The following is a 17,888-nucleotide window of genomic DNA, read 5'->3' as shown; positions in this document are numbered from 1 at the left end:
AAATACAGAGTAAAATTTCTTGGATGTAAGTGTCCTGATCAGCCTCTCTCATTGCTGATCTCTGACCTTAGCTGAAGCCTTCCTGAACCCTTTGTGCTGCCCTACTTAGGTTCTCAGGCAGCTTCATACTCAGTGTCATACGAACCTGCCTCACAGGTATTTGCTTACACTCCCGCAATCCTCTCTAGACTGTGCTCTGATTGAGAGCAAGCTGTAGTGTAAAAGGCCTGACAACTGCCTTTTGTGATCATAACGAAAAAACTTTTGACTCCTGAAACATCCACTTGAAAGACATCCATTTCCAATGAACGCACTGCCAGCTACACAACTTGATAAAGAATCAGGCTGCCCAACAGGTGAAGTTCCCCTTTTTATAAAGCCATAGGTGACCTAGAGTAATTGACTTTTTCAGTGACCCTGCTTCTCCCTTCCCCCTTTAATTCCTGCTCTTATATTTTCATTTCACCAATAAAGAGTAACTCCAAAGTTCCCCCACCCCACCCCGCCCGCCGTTAGCACTGACCCCAAGGGGCCCACCGCCTACCCACTATATTACACACTTAGTAATTTAAATGATGTAGCTACAACACTGAGAAATATCTTACAGTTTAATAGGCTAGAAGTCTAATATCAGGTCTCACTGGGCACAATCAAGGTGTCATAAGGGTTCCCTTCTTCTCAGGATATGAATCCATTTCTTTACCTTCTCCAGTTTCTAGAGGCCACTCACATTTCTTAGGTCATAGTCCTCTTCTTCCATCTTCAAAACCAGCAATATTGCCCCTCTCTGAACTTCACTGGGTACTCACATCTTCCAACTGAGCCTCTTCTACCTCCAATTCTTCTCCCCCCAAGGCCCCCCCAAAAAACCCCCATCTCCCTACCCCCTCCTTTTTAAGGGCTTGTGATTACATTGACTACACCTGGATAATCCAGGCTATTCTTGCTAAAGTCAGCTACTTACAAGTTTAATTCCATCTGCAACCATAATTATCTTTTGCTGTGTAACCTAACATATTCCCAGGTTCCAGAGATAGGATCTGAGCATCTTTGACAGTCCTTACTCTACCACAGAGATATTTGAGGAAAAATGTAAAGTAAATAAGGAAGCAAACCTTGTGGAAATTTGACAAGAAGAGCTTTCCAGACAACGCAAAGTGAAAGCCAAGCTACTTTTGTATGTGTGTTCTGGACTACTCAGGACTCAAGACTAAAAGCCTTGCATACAGTGTTAAGTGTTGAGTAACATTCCCTTCATTGAATGGATTTTTAAAAAATTGCAAGGCCCAATAAATTTGAAAATTAAAGCATTGTTTTGTCCAGAGAGTTTAAACTATTTTATTTCTACCACTGAGAAAGAACTGTAAACCTAATTATTAAAATTCACAGATACCAGAACAACACTGGCTACTCTGCCATTTTCCTATAAAGTCTCACAGAATTGCAGAATATTATGACTGGAAGAGACTTCAGTAGACATCTTATATCTTAAGCAGTTAGTATACGACACACACTAACACACAGTAGATGATCACTCATTATTTTCTGAATACCCTCAGATTAAATGTGAGAATTGTAACATCATCACCCCTCTACACGCTCCTCCCTATTCTCAACTTATATCATTGAAGTTGCCATATTTCTACATGTCCTCATGCCTCTACCAGTGGTTAATTATCCCACCATAAGCACCTAGCCCAAGCTGGGTCCATCAGAGCTTTTTCCTAGGATTCTAAACATGGTACCCCAAAGCAGTCTCTGCTAACTGGTAGAAGTTTTAAGGTATACAATTTGGGAGCTTTCCTGAGAGGATATAAAGGTGATATCCAGAGAGAAACAAATGAAAGAGTCAGTGGCATCATTGAGCATATGATTCTAATATTTTCTGAAGCTCTGATGAAGTCCCTGTGCTTCCAATGTTTTCTGGGACTCCATGAGCCAACTGATTCTGCTTAATTGTGCTTCTCTCAGTGCCTAAGGACTGGCAACCTCAGACTCACAGTAGAGGAACATGGAAACAAGAGAAGGTGAAGTCTTTTATCGAAAGGTGATATCCATGGTTAGTGAGAGAGCCAGGGATCAACAAAGGTTTTATTCCTCCACTGAACCCCCTTCGGATCTCTCCACTGAGTAATATGATCCACATGACGGACTCTGCCTTCACACCATTTCCTACACTTATTCATTCATTTACACTTCACTACCACCTCACTAGTCCAAACAACTAGCATTTCTCATCTGGACTACTGTTCCCTGTTGTACCAAGGGAAACAAAACAACATGCTCTTACATTTCATACAATGCTCCAGAATGCTTGCTTTTCTAACCCCAACCAGTCCTCTCTCCACTGCAGTCCAGGAGTTCCAGCCATGCAGGCTCTCTTTCAGTTGCTAAAACTTGAGCCTTTTCTCTCTTAAGAGACCTTGTGTTGTTATGTCCTCTTTCTGGAAAGTTCTTCCCTTGACTCTACATAACTAACTCCTTCTCACCTCTCACCTCCCTGCCTTCTGAGGGCTTCCTTCAGCACCTATTAAAGTAGGCTCTTGTCTTCCCTTTGTATTCTCCATAATTACTGTAAAATAGTTTGGAATTAGGGATTAAAATAGTGTTTTCTTTTTTAAACAAATTGCTCAGTAGACAGTAAGCTCCATAAGGGCAGGGAATTTATCTGTGTTCCTCACAACTGCATACCCAGGACTCAGACAAAAACTTAGCGGTCAACCTGACTCCTCACTTTCTCTCACACACTACGTCCAATCCATCAGTAAATCCTGTTGGCTCCACCTTATAAATGTGTTTCAAATATGGCTACTTCTCCTAATGTCAGCCACTACCATTGTAGTCCACACAACATAACCTCTCATTTGGACTAAAATGTTTCCTCCCGGAAGGTCTTCCTGCTTCCTCCCCATTGGTCTCCTGAAGTCTATCAGCCCAAAGCAGAGATCCTCCCAGGAATTCTCTTACAACATAAATCATATCATGGCACTCCCTCTTTAAAACCCTCTGTGTCTTTCTATCACTAAAAAATATATATACAAAACTTGGAAATAAGACAAGATGTTCTTTCAACATGATGCTGTTTAACAGGTTTACCTAAGAAATGTTTAATTACCAGTGAGAAGACATGTTAATTTGTCTTTGCTATTTAACTTTTGATTAGAGCTCAGATTCTATGAAGTTCCACTTGTACATTTCTGTCTGCTAAAAAAGATAATCCCAAGATTACAACTGCATTGTCCTATGGAATATGAACCAGGGTATACGTATGAGTAAGTTTATTTCTCCATTTTCACTGAATACTTGACTATATAAATCTCCATTCTTCCAATTTTCTTTTAAACCATCTTACTAGTTCTTTCATTAATTAATGAGTTGCATAAAATATTCATTTTATACATATTCATTTGATATTTGTTAAGTCATCTTTCCAAGTTTTTGAACACTTAACCGGACAGTTTTGGAGGTCTCACCAAGATGTCCAAGTGGACTCACCCACCAGAGCCAGTTAGACTATAATTGCCCAAAAAAGGGGGGGCGCCTGGTGGGTATTTCAAGCCCACCCACAATTTTTCCTCCTGAAACTATTTCTGAGAAGTATGTTCTTATTCGAAGGCTACTGTAACAAAGCACCACAGACTGGTGGTGCTTATAAATAACAGAAGTTATTTCTCAGAGTCCTGGAAGCTGAGAAGTCAAGAGATCAAGGTGCCAGCAAATTTAGTTTCTGTTGCTTACATGCTCTTTGGTTCACAAACAGCTACTTCTCACAGTGTCCTCACCTGATGTAAAGGTGAAGGATCTCTCTTGGACCTCTTTTATAGGAGCACTAACCCCTTCTTGAGGCTTTGTCCTCACAACTGAGTCACCTCCAAAAGCCTCACCTCCTTGTTCCATCGCCTTGGAAGTTAGGATTTCAACATGTGAATTTTGAGAGGATACAAACAGTATATAGCACATTAGAAACTTATCTTTGTTGATTGTTTTTTATTTTTGTGACTCTGTGTTTTGCTTTTTTTCCTTTTGTTTTTGCTTCTAGTTCTTAGCCAGATTTGGTTCTGGCTTGTTCAGATGGATTATTTTGTCTTGCATAATATTCAAGACTGAACCTCTAGACTACAAGCTTAAGCAATTGTGAGAATAATAATAATATTGTCTAACATCTGTTGAATGCTTATTATGTGCCAGGTACAATTCTAAGTATGAATTATTTAATCCTCATAACAAACTCCATGAATAGGTATTATTTTTTCTATTTGACAAATGAAAAAAATACACATATTTCCCTTTGTTTGTTTACAAAGCAATTATGACACGCATTTTTTGCATTTCGCCTTGAGAAGGATGCTATAAAATCAGAAGTGAAACAATTCTTATTCCCATTTTACAGATGGGGAAGTAGATTCAGATGTTAGATGGTTTTCTGCCTCCAAACCGAGTATTTTTGCTTTCAGAGTCCATTCCCTCACTATAAAAGAGCAAAAATAGAATAAAGACATCACAACAAACCTAAAAAATATAAAATTTAGGTAGTATACTCAAAGAGACATTACCTTATAACAACAAAAAAAAGAAATAATGACATATGTTAAGTCCTTTCTATAAAACTGCTTCCTATATTTAAAACAAAAACACAACATACATATTAAACCAAAATATTAAAAAAGATCTCATTTTACCTTGCACAGCACACAGATGTTTTCTAAACCATTATATATTAAAAATATCAGCAGTAGTTTTGGGTAACCTCTGAAGTGAACCAAGAGAAATCATTTAAAAAAAAAATATTTTGACAGGCTAACACTATTCCTAAGAAATTATTGCTCTGACTTGAAAGAACACCAAAGGGGTTTCAATTAAACTAAATTTTCCTTTGCAGGATTTAAAAAGTAATGTTCACCAAACTCCTTGCCAACTCTCCAGGAAGAAGTAAGTAAAGGTCCAAGAATACATTGAACATCAGATCCAAGTAATGTGTCAGTGTGGATGGAGTGAATATTATAACCCAAGAAAACAGAATCTGAGTTACATTACGAGAATCTACAGATCCACTAAGGAATTCTACCTACTGTACACTGTCATCATAACTGAGATTAAGAGGTTCCTATAAAGGCAATGCAAGACTTGTGATTTCAGAATCCTGGCGCTAAGATGTGCTATATTTATCAAGAGTGGAGTTGAAATTCACTAATATTGAAGTGATCTCAAATGGTCATAAACCTGCAAATCTGGGGCACCTGGGTGGCTCAGTGGGTTGAACCTCTGCCTTCAGCTCAGGTCATGGTCTCAGGGTCCTGGGATTGAGCCCCGCATCAGACTCTCTGCTCAGCAGGGAGCCTGCTTCCCCCTCTCTCTCTCTGCCTGCCTCTCTCCCTACTTGTGATCGATCTCTCTCTCTCACTGTCAAATAAATAAATAAAATCTTAAAAAAAAAAAAAAAACCTGTGAATCTACCAAACTCTCTTAGAGAAAATACCAGTGAATGGTAAATGGCCATATATTTGAACGGTGATTATCCTTTGATTCTGTCCTCTCTCAAATTATATCTTAAAATACTTGTACTATGTTTTCCAGAATATTTTTTGCCTGTGTGTTAAAAATTTTTGGTGCGATATCTTCCTCAAATTATAACTCCATCACTTTGTTTACATTCAAAAACAAAAAAAGCCTTAACACTCATGTACGCCACACTTTTTTTTTTTTTTAACTCGATGCAAGATATTTAGAAGAACAATCTATTACTACTGCCAGTGAGCCTACTGGTATATGGGAAAGACACAGGTATGTTTATATGCATACCCTCACACCCATACAACCATATGTGATGAAAGCCAATTCATTTCTTTTTTTATTTTATTTTTTCAATGTTCCACAATTCATTGTTTATGCAGCAACCCAATGCTAGTTTTTCTCTGATTTTCTCACAAAGCATCCACCACCTTCCCTTCTAACAAAACACCTTTAGCTACACTGCTATTTTATTAATACTTATCAGACCTGTAGCCATTTTTAGGGCTAAAAGTTCTAATTAATGCTAGAATTGATGCACTGGAGGCAATGGGGAGTGTATGAAAGAAACCAAGATTAATATCAGGATTATATTCTTGACTGGGGGAAGTGGGAAGAAAGGAGATCTCTTTATAAATTTTTTTGTCCGTGGCTTTACTTCCCAAACTTTAAGTGTGAGATTTATATACAAGCAAACCTGAGTTCATATTCTGTTCTTCCTCTTACCAGTACTAAGATCTTTTAGAAGTTCTTTATTCTTCTAGCCTGAATTCCCCCATTTGTCAAGCTGAGATGATGACTTGCCGTGCAGTGTTGAAATATCAAATAATGAGATCATGTATGTAGGGGGCTTGGTGAAGTGCCAGGCACATAATAAATATTTAATAAATGGTAGTCACAATCATGATTTTTCATGCTGATTACCATGTATTCATCAATCCATTCAACAAGGAACAGTTGAGATTATGCTATCATATTTTCTCAATCCAGAAAGCAACATTTTCTCACATTTTAGTATTTTCAAAGTCAAAGTGACAATTTCACTAAACATGTACAGTATATAACTATTTCTTCTCTTTTTTTAACATTTTTTTTATTTGACAGAGAGAGCACAGGTAAGCTGAGAGGCAGGTAGAAAGAGAGGGGGAAGCAGGCTCCCCACTGAGCAGAGACCCCGATGTGGGGCTTGATCCCAGGACCCTGAGATCATGACCTGAGCCAAAGGCAGAGGCTTAACCCACTGAGCCACCCAGGCGCCCCTATAACCTTTTTCTTCTGAAAGATGTAAATTTGTTGAAGTTATCCTACGGTGATAGTGTCCTAGTGCTAGCCAATGTGCTAGAAGGTAGATGGTGAAGAAAACAAGAAAGCCCTGGCTTCTAGGAATGTACAGACCCTAATGCCCAGCAGAGAGGCCATACTGCTTTAGTCTATGAAGAAGTGTTTTTATTGCCTACTTTGGTATCTTATTCAAATTGTGGCAAAGATTTAAGGCACCACAAGCCACTTTGAGAATCTGATGAAGGTTATGGGCTTTCTTTTCCAGACAAAATATACATATATATTAGTTTTATGTACAATCTTGGGAGTTTTGCAGACTCTTCAAAGATAATCCATAGTCTCTCCCTATCCCCCAGAAATATATGAATCCTAGATAAGTACACCTGCGTACCCTTTTCTGAAAAATCTCCAGTTACTCTGCAGGTCACTTTTATGACTCTGTGAGTTTAAGCATCAGATGTTCTGAAGATGAAGAATAAAGTGCAGAGCTAAAAAATCACTGACTCATAGAGGCCCTGACAACAGTTTCTGCTGGGCTAGTAGCCAAAAGAGTCTAACTTAAGGAAAGAGAAAAGGAAGTTTATATCAACCTTAGGAAAAACAACCTACAACTCATTCCTTTTCTCATTCATTTAGTGCAAGTCAACAAGCCACAGAGTCAGTTGATTTACTATCCTATTAGATGACCCATCTTTATAGCCCCATACTCCTACTCCAAATCTAGACTCGTGGTTTGGCTGTGTATCAAGCCTGTACCTATAAATGTCAATGTAAGGGTGATAAAATCAAAGCAATCTATTTTCAGGAAACCAGTGTACAAATGCATCATTATAATATAACTTTTTCTACAATTTATAAAACTCTGGTCAAAGTGCTTGTCAGAAAATAGAAAGTTCCTCTTAGCCCTTAGGTCCCACTCTAAGCACAGGTAATGGTAGTGCTTAGTTACTGGATAATTTAATTACCGGAATAATCTGAAGTTCTGGAGCATGAAAGGTTAACAATACCAACACAAACCCAAATTTAGCTCAACATCTAACTAGACCAGCTCAACCCCATACACAATAATAGCCTGATAGAAAAAGAGGTATATCCATTTCTGAGCATAAATGCTATTTACCTCAGCCTCTATACTGCACACATGATATACAGCAATGACTCAGAATAATGAGACACATTAAAAACAAAAAGAAGCAAACAAAACAAGAACAACAACAAAAACAAAATGCCACTTTCAAGAGATAAAGCAATCAACATAACCAGACTCAGATGACTCAGATGCAGGAACTTCAAAATAACTACCACTAATGTGTTAAAGAGTATAGTAGAAAGGGTAGACAACATGCATGAATATAAGGGGAATTTCAGCAGACAGAGGTAATATAAAATAAGAATCAATGTGAGATGCCAGGTTCAGCAGCTGAAGGTTTACTGAGTCAGGTAATTTCTGAGCTGCTTTAACCCTGGCATTCTATGATTCTAAGACTACCACTCCTAGAAGGTCAGAGATGAAAAATCAAAATAAGGAAAAGAATGGTTTATGTGGAGAAAACCTGGGACAGCTGATAGTCTTCCACTGGGATTGTTCCTTCACATCTGCAATTTAAAACATAAAAAGGAATAAGAGGGACGCCTGGGTGGCTCAGTGGGTTAAGCCGCTGCCTTTGGCTCAGGTCATGATCCCAGCATCCTGGGATCGAGTCCCACATCGAGCTCCTTGTTCTGTAGGGAGCCTGCTTCTCCCTCTGCCTCTGCCTGCCACTCTGTCTGCCTGTGCTCGCTCTCTCTCTCTCTGACAAATAAATAAATCTTAAAAAAAAAAAAAAGGGGGATAAGAAATTACTTCACACACCTCTGGTTAGGAAGTAAATTCTATTAACATTTTTAAAAAAATGCCTAGTGGTTTGCCGATATGAGCCATTAGGCTCTCTTCTTTAACAAAAGCAATTCATTAGGTTGCATTTAAAAACACCATGAGTCTGTACTGGCTCTATTTAGATGAAGGCTTGGAGCATCCAGGGGGGTTCTCTAGGGGTCTACATTACAAAGAGAGGAAACCCCAATTCAAAGACCAAAGTTGGGACACAGTTACAGAATCAGGGTCTTAGAGCAGGAAATGCTCATTTGTGACATGATGGCTGCAAGAACAATGAGATGAGAAAGCCAGAAATCAAACATGATTATCAAAATCCAATTATTAAACACAATCAAGAAGAACGAAAATTCTATAAAAAATCAGACACAGAAATTGAAGTTGGGTAGAGTCAAAATTTGGGGAAAAGGAGGAGATTTAGTAGTTTTGAATATAAACAGTGAGAGAGTAAATTAACCCTAGTTGAAAACACTTTCTCAGTTTTTCATGGAGCCCAATCCCTGAAGGTAAGGCTGACAATAGAGATTCTAGAATCTAGATTCAAGAAGAACTTTTCAGATAAAACACAATTTTGAATATTATCTACACATGCCAACAAAGGAGCTATAATAATTCTTATCCTGTTGCTAACAATTTACAATGTTTAAAAACAACTAAAGGACTGGGCGCCTGGGTGGCTCAGTGGGTTAAAGCCTCTGCCTTCGGCTCAGGTCATGATCTCAGGGTCCTGGGATCAAGGCCCACATCAGGCTCTCTGCTCAGCAGGGAACCTGCTTCCTCCTCTCTGCCTACTTGTGATCTCTCTCTCTCTCTCTCTCTCTCTCTGTCAAATAAAAAAAAAAAAAAAGAAGTTTAAAAAAAAAAAAAAACAACTAAAGGACATGTCTAGAAAGTAAATGCATAGAAAATTCCTCAGTGGTTCTCAACTAGAGGTGAACTTACCCCACTGGAGGCTTTTGGGTATGTAGGAAGGGGCCTGGTTGTCATTAAATACCAGGAAAAATGTGCTATTGGTGTGCAGAAGGTGAGTGCCAACGGCTTTAAGTGTCCTATAGCAGGAAGTATAGGTGAGGAAAAGTCATTTTCCTTTTACCCTCTTAGGTTCAAAAGGAGGCCCACAAAGGGAGCTGAAAAAAAGGCAGGTTAACAAGAAAAAAAAATGTTTTAAGTATGTACATACTGTGTGTGTGTGAGAGAGAGAGAGAGAGAGACAACAGATCCAAAATGAAGTCACTTGTGCTAAGCCCCTGTCAACAAACTAAGACTTAATACCTAACCTAATTGCAATTTCAGCCTCTCCCCAGAATGTAAACTTAACCCATCATTCTGGAATTACCTGGACAGCACCATGAGGTAATCCCCCAAGGAAAGGTGACCTTGCCTGAAACAACCAACACTTTGCTAAAATAACCTCCCTGTCCTGCCTCCTTCTGCCCATAAGTCTTCCATTTTGCTCAACTTTTAAAGCCTTGTTTGCTAGATGTTTGCTAGATGTAATGCTGCCTGACTCATGAATTGTTGACTAAAACCAGTGAGAGCTTTAAATTTCTCAGCTGAATTTCATTTTCTCACAGTACACACAGGAGTTTACAAAAGAAGATGTGGCTCAAGGAGACTTTTTACCATCTTAGGCTAAGTAAAGGAAAAGGGTCTGGGGCTTCCAGGATGGGGGAGCAAGCTATCGAAAGTTGAAATGTGTGGTAAATAAGGACTGTCTTGCTATGCTGGTCAAGTCTCCCAGGTGATAAGAGTTGCCTCCAAGGAGCAGATCTCCTCCTAATATGGAGACATTTTTACAAATGGAAATTTCCTATATGAATGTAGATTTCCTTTTAGTAGGGGGATATTTATACTCTATTTTTAGCCAGTTAGGGGGAGGTAAATTAGAGCTTTTCCTGAACCTGCTGGTTCTCAGTGGCCTTTTGCTTGAAATGATCTCTGTGTCTACAAGGCACAATTTAGGGTAACATATCTTGGGACCCTTCAGTGGATCATGAAATGAAAAGTAGTCCATCCCAAAATGCCAATATTATCTCAAAGTAATCAATCACATTGATTTGGGACCCAAGGTATAATAGAGGAAAAGCAAATAAGACTACTATCTGAGGTGGCTCAGTGGGTTAAAGCCTCTGCCTTTGGCTCAGGTCATGATCCCAGGGTCCTGGGATTGAGCCCCACATTGGGCTCTCTGCTCAGCAGGAGCCTGCTTCCTCCACTCTCTCTGCCTGCCTCTCTACCTACTTGTGATCTCTGCCAAGTAAATAAATAAAATCTTTTTAAAAAAAAGACTATTATCTTCAATAATAGTCTGTTAATTAATAGTCTTTATTAAGTAATAGTTTTTATTAATATTTAATAATAATAAAGACTATATCTTAGTGGTTTATGAACAAATTAGAAAATGTAAATATTACGTTGAGACGTGGCTAAACATTAATATTAATACAAATAATTACTTAACTTCTCTGTGTCTGTTCCCTTATCTGTGAAATGGGAATAATACTAACTACCTCATAGGGCTGTTAAGATTTGATGGAGTTAATATATTGAAAGCATTTTGAAAAGTACTTGGCACACAGCAATCCCTAAGCAATACATTGTTTTTATTATATTATCTCTAAGAAAAAAAGTTAAACTATGAATATTTCCATTAAAAAAAAATTGTTTGAGTAGCCTTGATTCCATAATGAAAGGTTTTCCGAATCACTATACATGCTTTTCTCCTCACTAGCTCCCTACACCTACCCATCTAAGGAAATGTACAGTAAAGTCCTTTCCACCAAACCCCAATGCTTCTCTAAGCCTAAGGGGATTCAGAAAGGGCAAGCTGTGTCTACCAAAACCTATTCCCAGAAATCATCAGACCGGCTCTGGCCCCAGCTATACTCCAGGGTCACAACTAACAGGTAATTAGCAGCAGCCTTTCCCAGCCTGCTAATTACAAGTCCCTTTCTTCTTTCTGGGCTTCTCAAAGAGCTTTGTGAGTTGACTCTGATGCCACAACGTACAGTCCTCAATCTTGTCAAAGTTTCTTTATTGGGTTGATAGGGGACACTCTCAGGAAAGGTTTAAAGAGGTCTCAGCCTCGCCTACCAGCACCACAATGGCCTGGGTATTTCCTGAGCTCTGTTCTGATCCTTTAACATTTCCTGGGACACTGCTTATGTCACTGGCATCCTATAGTGCCCACTGCCCTTTCTCATGGAGATGCATTCATTTGCGTCTTACATTACTCTTCAGTTTCATTTTACCACAAATGAAGAGATTTGGAAGACTTAAAATCTAGAGAAAGTTTGGGAAGTCAAATAATTTAAGCACTGATTATGTCTCTCTCTTTTTTTTTAAAGATTTTATTTATTTATTTATTTGACAGAGAGAAAGAGCACACAAGCAGGCCGGGGCAGCAGAGGGAGGGAGAAGCAGGCTTTCTGCTGAGCTGGGAGCTTGATGTGGTACACAATCCTAGAGCTCTGGGATCATGACCTGAGCCAAACACAGATGCCCAACCCACTGAGCTACACCTATGCTGATTATGTCTTGATCCACAGACCTGTTTAGGCAAAAGCATGACGTATAAAGATAAACCTACTTTATAATCCCAGGGGCCTAACCACAAGCCTAAACAGCAGTCTTAACACTTTAAAGAGAACTGAATCCGAGGTCATGAATATTTTCTGAACTCTGCTATAAGTTCTACTTCAATCTAAGAAAGAAAAAAAAAAAAATCCCTGTCAATAGAAAAAAAATATTTTCTTCTAATAATATGTATCACTGAGATAAAGCAATTAAAAACCTAGATATGGATTTGAATCTTGACTCTATAACTTATAAGATAGGAAACTTGAAAGTTTTTTGATGTCTCTGAGGCTCAAATTCCTCATTAACTTAATGATAATAATATTACCCACTTCATGGGCTTGCTGTGAGGATTAAATGTGATAATGTACTTAAAGCATTTAGTAAGTTCCTGGTACATAGAAAATTTTCAATAAATGGCTGCTATTACCATAATTATCATTTTCATTAGCAACATGACCATTAATTGTGCCTCAACCAAATAATTAGGAGCTTGCTATTCATTAGATTAACAAATATTTATTGATCACCTGTTATGTGCTAGATACTATCCTAGATATTATCTGCTAGATAATGCAGGCAAAGAAAGTTTCTTCTCAAATGAAGTTTATATTCTGGCATGTTTTGTATGTGTTGTAATTTTAAAATATATATCCAGTCTTTGTCCCTAGTTCCTGGCATGGAGTCTCTAAAACCCTTTGAATTTCCGAGTGATAGGAGTGTCTTTTGTTACTAATAATGATTCCTTTTTGACCATAACTGAATTTATACTAAGGAGGTAACTCAAAGAGAGTGGTCCAGATAGCTTCAGGATGGGGGTGGGTCACCAGAAAAACAAACCACAGCATTAGAATGTTCGAACTTTCAACCCCACCTAAGGGGTAGAGGAGGAGGTGGGGTGCTGGAGACTGAATTCAATCACCAAGGGCCAATGATTTAATCAATAATGCTTATACAATTAACCTTCAATAAAAATGCTGAAATGATACAGCTAGGGAGCTTCTGGGTCGGCAAACACATCAAGATATGTCCTATGTATCTCTTCCATTTGGCTGTTCCTGAGTCATATCCTTTATGATAAGCCAGTAATTATTAAGCAAAGCACTTTCCTGAATACTGTGAGTCATTCTAGTGAATTACCGAACCCGAGGGGTACCTCATGGAAACCCTTGAACATGTCATTGGCCAGGCAGAAGTGTGGGTAGCCTGGGCACCCCATTTTCAGCTTTCATCTGAAACAGGAGCAGTCTCATGGGACTGAGCCCTTAACTTGGGTCTGCACTTACTCCAGGTCGCTAGTGTCAGAAATGAATTAAATTGTTAGATACCCAGTTGATATCAGAAAATTGGAGAGTTGGTTGGTGTTTCATAAAAACCACAGTGTGTATATGTCATAGGGAATGGTGACAGGATACAATAAACAAGGAGATGGACAGACAGATGAGAGACATGGGACTCAATCAGATAATGGTAAGGTGCTCTGAAGAAAACCTCTGCCTTCGGCTTGGGTTGTGATCCCAGGGTCCTGGGATCAAGCCCCGCATCGGGCTCTCTGCTCAGCGGAGAGTCTGCTTCCTCCTCTCTCTCTCTGCCTGCTTCTCTGCCTACTTGTGATCTCTGTCAAATAAATAAATAAAATCTTTAAAAAAAATAAAAAAGAAAAAAAAAGAAAATGATAGAGTGGTGTAGGGGAGGAAAATAATTTTCCCTCTATTCTTCTTAGTTCCTAATTGACAGCCTTATAATTAAAGACATATTGACAAAAGAAAAACAAAATATACCTGAGAGATACCCAGGGAAAATGAGTAACTCCTGAGGTGGCTTAGAATTCAGATTTAAATACCATCTTCATCGGGAAAGGGGAGGGGGATGTAAGTCTTTTAGGTGACAGGAAACAATTTTTAGGAAAGATGAATGGGCCCTTAAAATAGATGGGAGGTATGATAGTTTCTGACAAAGTTTGTCTGGGTGTGGGGTCAACTTCTTAGCTCCTCTCCTGTGATAAGGTAGAGGTGGAGGTGGGGTTCCCTTATTGATGAAATGCCCTGAGAAGGGATTTGTAACAACTGAGTTCCTTTGGAGGATCTGTCATTTGGCAGGTAAGGAGAGTTCAGAAAAAGCTATGTCTGCAGTGGCTGATTTTCAAGCACCCATAGCTCAACATAATCAATATATCAAAGTGGCATGTTTCAAGGTCTCATGTTCTGCTGTCACTCAGTGGTATGAAGAATAACAGGTGGTGGCCACATTTCATAGGGTAGTTGGGGGCAGTCTCTCAGAACGGAAACACCGCTAGACACAATACACACTAAGCAGTATTTTCTTCATTTTGTAAAAAGAGATACTGTGGCAGAGTGAGATTACATCATTTACCATGGCCACCCAGCTAAAAAATGGCAGAGCTAGAGTTCTTACCAACATTCCTTACCCATATCAATCTGGTTCTTGCTGCCCAGTAACACATTCCAAAGGGACAGAAATGGTCTATATCTGTGCTGCCCAATAGTCCATATGTGATTAACTGAGCACTTGAAATGTGGCTAGGGTAAGGAACTGAATTTTTTATTCCATTTAATTTTAATCATTTAAATGTAAATAGCCATAGGTGCCTAAGGATTACTATCTTGGACAGTGAAGGTCTAGGATTTCTCCACTGGGTGATGGCTTGCATCACTTAGCTCTATTTTGCTGATATTCCAGCACTTTTTGACTCTACCTTCCATCTGAGAAAGATGTTGTTGGCTGGCAGCAAACACACCTGCTAAAGATTAGCTACATTAAACCCCCCACAGGCCTGTGTCATTCTAATTAGTCACTGTGTCTCAAAAAACAGGATATTAATTCTCTGTCTTTATTTCATTTTACATTTTATATGCATACTTTTTAGTGTTGAAAAAAAAAAATCAATGTTTCAGGCACACCCATATTCCAGAAGCCTATTAAACCAAAGGTGCAAAGGTGAAAAGCTGATTGAGACCACATGGCATTTTCATAGAGTAAATCTTAAGAGAAAAAGGCAATATGAAGGAAGTCTCTGCCTTATCAAATGGTGGCCACTGTAGCAACTCCGGTTGTCAAGTAAACCTCACAGATAGCAACCACGGACAGGGTGACTTACTCTTTCAGCACCAAAACCTAAAGCAAAAAGACCAGCACTGCAGATTAAAAAATAAATAAATAAATAAATAAATCATGGTCTAAAACCAAGCTCTGGATCCTTTGCCATTCTTTTTTTTTTTTTTTTTAAGATTTTATTTATTTATTTGACAGACAGAGATTACAGGTAGGCAGAGAGGCAGTCAGAGAGAGGAGGAAGCAGGCTCCCCGCTGAGCAGAGAGCCCGATGTGGGGCTCGATCCCAGGACCCTGGGATCATGACCCGAGCCGAAGGCAGAGGCTTTAACCCACTGAGCCACCCAGGTGCCCTTCCTTTGCCATTCTGATTGCCTGACATGAGTCAAGCTATGGGGACACTGCAGAGCTAGCTCAGGAAGTGGTTAAAAATACATGCTGTGGGGTCACATAGACCTGAGTTTCAGATCCAGCATACTGCTCTTCCCCAGCCACCATCTTCTATTTAAATCATATACTTCTGGGAGATTGCCAGATTTTGTCATTTTAGTACTAATCCTTCAATGTCAGTTTGCTAATCACCTACCCTTCATGATCCCAAAAAAGCAAAGGCAAGTCCTTACCCTTGAAAATCTTTCAATCTAGTTGATGGTATGTGGCCAAAACACAGCAAACAAGCTGAGATTAAATGCTTAGAGACAGCATGGATTTGCCAGTAAGAACAGGAATTTAAAGAAAGGATCAGTTAAAGGGATAATTTAAGACAATAAACATCATGTAAGTAATTTTGTTTCTCTTTTATACCTTAACTGCAGAATGCTCAGAATCCAATCTGAAGTTCAATTACTTCCATTATAATATCCCATGAAGTATGTATGCTTGTGGTATTGTCATGCCCTTGGCACTAAGGTTTGAGGGGTGATTAATTTTCAATTTCTATTTTACATTTTTGCTATTATTTGTTCTCCAAATAACTGACAACTCTCCTTCATTTCCTTCATTTGTCATTCATGACAAATTTCCTTCCTTCATGTTACAGTTGTCACTGTAACAAAATTATCTGAGATAAAAATAAATAATAATATAGACAGAAACCGTCAGGTATTACCCATCTTTCAATTTATATATTTAAAAAGTATACTAATGAAATGTTTGAAGCAACTTATGAGCACACACACTCCAAATTTTTCCAATTAGGCAAAAACACAGAATAGGAATTAAGTAAAGGAAGCAATGATAACAGAGATTTCCAAGTGCTCGAGATTAATTGAATACTAAAATGGACCACAATAGGGGCGCCTGGGTGGCTCAGTGGGTTAAGCCGCTGCCTTCGGCTCAGGTCATGATCTCAGGGTCCTGGGATCGAGTCCCGTGTCAGGCTCTCTGCTCGGCAGGGAGCCTGCTTCCCTCTCTCTCTCTCTCTCTGCCTGCCTCTCTGTCTACTTGTGATCTCTCTCTGTCAAATAAATAAATTTTTTAAAAAAATCTAAAAAATAAAATAAAATAAAATGGACCACAATATTTTTTCTAAATTTGATAGCAGCTCATATTTGAAAAAAGGAAAAAAAGAAAAGGAAATGCATTATTTTTCTTTGTCAGAAAAAGACCATATATGCCACCAATCAACCATTGAGATGCCAATCGATCTCAATGAGAAATCTTTGCATGCATATTGAGTGTCCGGAGACAGGCTGAAGAAGAAAAACACAACTCAGTATACCAGGAATTCACAATGAAGCAGAAAACTGGGCTATGTATGTAAGCAATGATATACTTTTTGGTGCAGCAGGTTCTAGGTGAGAGACAACACACAATTACTGAGAAATTTCCATGACCCCAGAATCCTACTTTACCTGTTTAGTGTAATGAAACCCTAGCAATCAAATGAGGGGATTATTTCTCTTCTCCATTTTCTAGAGTGGCTATGGATGTTAACACCCAAGGAACTGCCATGTGATGGGTTGGAGGGGATGAATAGAAGTTCTCTGGTTGGGATATGAGAAAGATATTCCTGAGAGGGAAATAGCCTGTGCAATGAATAAGACAGAGAAGTTCATAAACCACAGCATTTGCAGAAGGGATGTGGTACCCTGCAACTTAAAAGTAGAGAGTAATGAAGGAAAGTGGTAGAAAAGGAGATTGAAAACAAAGAACATCATGATGTGATGATCTATTTCCCTATACATGTATTGACCTCTTATTTCAGCGACAACATAATAGTTATTGCACACATTAAAAATCAACATTCTTGGGGTGCCTGGGTGGCACAGCTGGTTAAGCATCTAACTCTTGGTTTTGGTTCAGGTTGTGATCTCAAGGTTGTGAGAGCGAGCTGCAGATGGGCTCCTCGCTCAGTGTAGAGTCTGCTAAAGACACTCTCTTCCTCTGTTCCCTCCCCCCGCCCCACTCATACACATTCACTTTTGCTCTCTAAAAAAAATAAATAAATATTTTTAAAAAATCAATATTTGAAATCCAGAAGCCATAGGAAAAAAACTAAAATATACTTATAATTCATTATACTAAAGTATCTGCCATATATGCATACACATAAAAGACATTAATGTCCATTATAAAG

General features: G+C 38.8%; 1 long non-coding RNA gene across 1 annotated transcript in view; it reads right to left on the bottom strand.

Moving 5' to 3' along the window:
• The window catches only part of LOC125098494 (uncharacterized), a 610,756-nt gene that overhangs the window by 465,511 nt on the left and 127,357 nt on the right, over positions 1-17,888 (bottom strand). The window lies entirely within an intron of this gene.

The sequence above is a fragment of the Lutra lutra genome, chromosome 4, assembly GCF_902655055.1.
Source record: "Lutra lutra chromosome 4, mLutLut1.2, whole genome shotgun sequence".
Taxonomy (NCBI): Eukaryota; Metazoa; Chordata; class Mammalia; order Carnivora; family Mustelidae; genus Lutra; species Lutra lutra.
Note: the sequence above shows the minus strand (reverse complement) of the source record. Positions and strands in the feature narration are given on the sequence as shown.